Source organism: Lycium ferocissimum, chromosome 11 (genome assembly GCF_029784015.1).
Source record: "Lycium ferocissimum isolate CSIRO_LF1 chromosome 11, AGI_CSIRO_Lferr_CH_V1, whole genome shotgun sequence".
In the NCBI taxonomy this organism is placed as follows: domain Eukaryota; kingdom Viridiplantae; phylum Streptophyta; class Magnoliopsida; order Solanales; family Solanaceae; genus Lycium; species Lycium ferocissimum.
The window spans coordinates 35,448,545-35,453,822 of NC_081352.1; the positions used below are offsets into that span (position 1 = coordinate 35,448,545).

Genomic DNA, 5,278 nt, shown 5'->3' on the forward strand with positions numbered 1-5,278 from the left:
CATTGGTAAAGATTGCAGAGTGTAGCTCACTTTTTGGAGGTTGCTGGCATATCCCTTAAGGCTGAGGAATACAAAGTTACCAGTTCCAAAAAAAAAAAAAAAAAATCACCGTAGTTAAGAACAGTTTTAGAGTCTGACAAAACATCATCTTAGTCTATGAATCTTGTGTTTGGATTTGAGATGAATGTTCTTGAACTTGATTTTTGGTTAACTTCTCCCTTGTAAATAACTCTGATTAGTTTTTGGAATTTGTCAGCTCCTTAGTCTTGTGACACTTCTTTCTTTTGTAATTTCTGCGTCTTCTTGAGGCGTTTTAGTGATATCTCACTTACTTCATCAAGCTGTTCTTCAACTTGATTGATGTGACCAGTCTCTTACTAATCCCAGAATGTTTATTAATAAACTGATTGCAACATCAAATTTTGCTTAGTTAAATATCACGACTCAACTTATATTGGAAGTTACTAAACAGAAGCAAATTACTCTATCAAACAAAGTGAGGGTATAGTATTAAATATAATGAAGAAACAAAATTAAACGAGACTGAGAAGTGACAGCCAATCAGCAAGCTTTCAACAACAACATACCCAGTGTAATCCCACAAGCTTTCATATTTACAAATGTTTGAGTCAGTTTGATATAGTTGATACACCAATAAAGGAAAACCATATGGAAATATTTTTCACCACATCTGTACAAAGAATTAAAGAAAAGGTTATTACAACTGCAAGCTTGTTGGAAGCAATTGAACCAATATTTTCTTATCGGGCAGCTAATATTGTGATGGGGGTCTGACTCTGTGTACGCAGTGCATATAATTCACCATCCGGTGCATCTCTTTCTATGTAAAAACCTGGCCGTTTAGCCTGTGGCAATACACCTTCGTTGTTTAACATCATAACCGCAGAAGACATACTTCAGGACATTGTTGGACACATAATAGACCAACACAGATTGATCGTTCCACTTCTGGTGTTGAACAAGAATCACCTAGGTGTTCATCAAGTATTTCTGTTGACCTACCTTCTTTATAGAGTTTCCATGCCTGTAGATTTACAAGATTATTAGATTATTAGGACTGACTAGCTTTGCAGATATCTGTTACTAGTAGATAATATAGCACCAAAGGATAAGTAAAATAAAACCAATCAAATCTTACATGTCCAAGTAGATTCAGGTTGTGGTCTGGATGAGAGAATCTTCTGTTGCTTTGCCCACTCACAATTTCCAATATTAAGACACCAAAGCTAAATACAATGCATATTCCGGTGAGAGGTACCCACTGCACAAATATGTAAACAAAAAATAGAATTACTAATGCTGGAAAAGATACCTAATATCTCAAGACTCTTCTTAGGTTCAAATTTCTAACTACCCAGTAGAAGGTTCTTACTATGTTCCAACAACTCGGTTTGTCTTGGCTCCAATGTCATCCTCTTCACATATTTTTGCTAAACCGAAGTCTGATATCTTTGGATTCATGTCCTTGTCTAACAAGATGTTGTTAGCTTTCAGGTCTCTGTGAATTATTCTTAATTGAGAATCTTGATGCAGATACATAAGTCCCCGAGCTATACCATTGATAATGTGAAATCGCTTAGGCCAGTCTAATACCTTGCTTTGTGTGTCATCTGCAGAAATAATGTTGGGTCATTAACACACTAAGTAGGTATAGTGGAAAGTAGTATTAGAACCTAGAACAAAATCAGTCAAAAATAATACAAAAGTTTGGTCTAGGCTCTTATACCTTGCCTTGATGGGGGTTCCAAAAAAAACAACAAAAGCTAAATATAAAAAATAATGTTGTTGATGGGAATCGAACCTAGAAAAGTTTGGGCTACCTTTTACATATGTTTATGTTAATATATATTAAACACAGAAAATCTACCCTATATACAGCTGGGGTCTTAGTCTCCCCTGTATACAGCTGGGGTCTTAGTTCTCTCCTTAAATGTTTTTTTCCTGCTTTATGGGGCTTTTGAAGTGAAAAAATCAGTGAAGTACTCCTATAGGCATTAATTCTCTGAAATGCAATTATTATTCAAATGCACAATATTGGATTGAGAAGTTGTACCAAATATAAATGAATCAAGACTCCCATTTGGCAAGTACTCGTAGATCAACATTTTTTCTTCCCCTTCAATGCAGCAGCCAAGAATCTTCACCAGATTCCTGTGCTGAAGTTTGGCAATATATACAACTTCATTCTTGAACTCATTTTCTCCTTGTGTGGAAGTTCTAGACAGCCGCTTGACAGCTATTTCCTTTCCTTCAAGTATGCCCTAAACATCACAATCTCTGCATGTTAATATGTAACTTGATCAAAAGCTCCGCTCACAAATTTGGGTCACTGACCAAATTGCTATTGTAAGTTCATTGTATTTTCAATTTAGCAATTAGCCCTATGACAATCTTCTTTAAAATGATGAAGTCTAAGAAATATTTGCCCTTTTGACGGGGGAACAAACTATATCCTCAACACTTTATCTGCAATTCCACCCATTCAGTAACGGGTTACTCCTTCAGCACATTCTTGATTATGCTAAAGGCTCTCGGCTGAGTGACTAGAGCTAATTGTTAGATAACATTCATTGGAATAGCTAAGATAGTGGTTCCTGGATACATTCTAAATTTTTGGGATTATGTACAAGTTCATGCACCAGAAAGACATTCCTCCCTAACCGCACCTTTCTTCCCTCAGCTATTGTATAAGTCTCTTTTTGGTTTCACAACGCAAAGCTTCATGTCATTATGCCTTTGATCATCCAACTCCTATATTGTATCTAAAGATTAAACTTTACTTTGAAGGACCAGGCCTTGAGTGTGTATACCTTGTAAACAGGTCCAAAGCCCCCCTCTCCAATCTGTCTGTCAATTGAAAAGTTATTGGTAGCCTTTGCTATGGTAGATAAGGCAAATAGTGGTATTTCAAATTCTTCAGCGCAATTGCCACTGTTGTAATCCATCTTGTAATTGCCACCACATCCTGCTTCCAAAAACAAATGACATAATTTTTTTCATAAGAAAAAGCTAATGAAGTGAATGTTGTTTTAGTTGCAAATATCAGACAACTATGGAAGTTATTTTCACTATTATTTAAATGTCTATTCTTCTATTTTGCTTAGATGTTAATAAAAAAATGGGTATCCAGCTTACCTTTGTTTTTGAGCTCTAAAGCCTTCTTCCTTCTTCTATGGTAGATCAGCAGACTAAGGAATACCAGAATCACACCAGCTGATAATGGTAGAATCCAGAAAAGTACTTTTCCTTTCTTTTCACCTGATTGTTCCAAACTATCTGCAAGTATCATTTCAACAAAGATAAATAATAAATTGCAATCTTTCCTATCCATGGGGGAGATGATTTTCTATTTTGAGTTATAAAAGGTTCTGCAAGCCTTTGGGGGCATGCCATTTTTAATTTGTTGATATTGAGTTGTAAAGGTTCTAGAATTCCTTGTGTAATGCAAGTCATATCAACTGCTTGTTCTATAGAAAACTAAGTGCTTATCAATTAGTTCCAAAAAAGTGACTGGGGTCTAACCAGTCATTATGCTTGTAGATTCAGCTTATAAGTTCGGACCAACACTCTAAAGTAGTCACTTTCCTATAATTTGTTAGTTCCTGGCTATATATGGTAGGAGTTGGCAGTTGATAGTACTAGATGCTTACAAGCATAGGCACAAAACTAGTCTGCTTTATTCAAAGTGCCAACCATAAATTCCTTTACTATCTTCAGGTAATCCATCAATAATCTTTAAGCAGCGACAAGCCAACCTGATTCAGAAGCAGCCATTCTAATGTAGATATCTTGCCCTCCGCTGGGTCCCTGCCGAATGTCAAGCAGATCCTTGAACCACAATAAGCATCCACTTCCTCCATTGAGTATGTCAGAACTGGAGTAAGCCATACAAGAGCAATTTTTAGAGCAGATATTCTTGCATTCTTCTAGTGTCATAGTCACATTGGACCAGGAATTCCGTGTGTCTGGCAATTTGATATGCGAATACTTCAAAAATACGTCTTTTTGAAGGCAATTTAGTTCAGTTCTCCGAACACAGCCACCTGACCTATCTGTCCTTTTCCAAGCATCACTATTTTTGGGCACAAATTTGTCTAAGCACCCACACAGTGGAGAATCTTGACTGTTGCAACTACCATATGCGCCACACAAGTTATACATATCACATTTATCTGCAGGTATTAAGACTAAAGGCACCCAACCTTTTCTGTCACCCAAAATCCAAATCTGTAGGACTCCATTGTGACTTAGTGTCAACCTCACGAGAACTAAAGATGTGAGCTTATATACAAAATACACCTCTGGTTTACTTGAATATACTCCATATGTATAGAAAGGACCTTCTCTTGAGTTTTGTGTTCCACTGAAATAGCGACCATTCCACGGTCCAGAGCTATATACAACATCTGAGCCCTTCTTCACAATAGTCTGTGGGTAACCAGAAGGATCACAGTGGTATGTATAATCACCGGGAGCTGGATCCTCCTCATTCTTCCATGATGACAAGTACACCTCTCTGCCAGTTACAAAGTTCCTACCAAGCTTCATGCCTGCTAATAGTGTATCAGTTGGGTGATCAAAACTCTGCCATAGGAAATTCCCGGGGCTATCATCACCAGCTTCTTTCACAACAAAATTTCCAGAATCTAGCAATTGCGCGACAGGATTCTGCACAGATCTAGAGGTATTAGTTGACCACAAAACATTGTTAGTGCCATTGAGAAGGACAAGAAGTCCTGGCTTTATTACTTTCAAGATACCTGATCTATTGGTTAGAGGAGCTTCTCTATTGGCAACCCACACTACTGTCTTAACAAATATGTTCTTGTACCACATACCCACGTAGCGATTTTCCGAATTACCTGGACTAAAGAACCCCATTTCGAAAGTTCCACCAGTTGAAGAAATATTGGCATCTCCATCTCTCAAAAATTGAGTTGTAGTTATGGTATCTGTAGCGCCAAAGCTCTGCTGGATGGAACACAAATGCAGGAGCAATGATAAGCAGAAACTTTCCCTTAGTAATGCCTTCATGCTTTGAGATCCAAAATTTCTCTATGTCAATGCAGCATATTGAAGAAACTGAACAAACGTGGTAGGACTCACCACCACTTGATCTTGCTAACATATGAAAGAATTATATGAAAGGAGTCAAAGCCTCAAAGGTCCAAGGCTATGAAAACTTTAGCTTTTTATAGAGGCAGTTTCAAGTACTGGCTGCTTTGGTTTCGAATAATTTAGTAACAGGAATATATGT

The 5,278-nt window shown here is 37.3% G+C and overlaps 1 pseudogene; it reads right to left on the reverse strand.

Annotated features, from left to right (window-relative positions):
* Positions 1–551: 551 nt before the first annotated feature.
* Positions 552–5,278, reverse strand: LOC132036155 (G-type lectin S-receptor-like serine/threonine-protein kinase At4g27290; annotated as a pseudogene).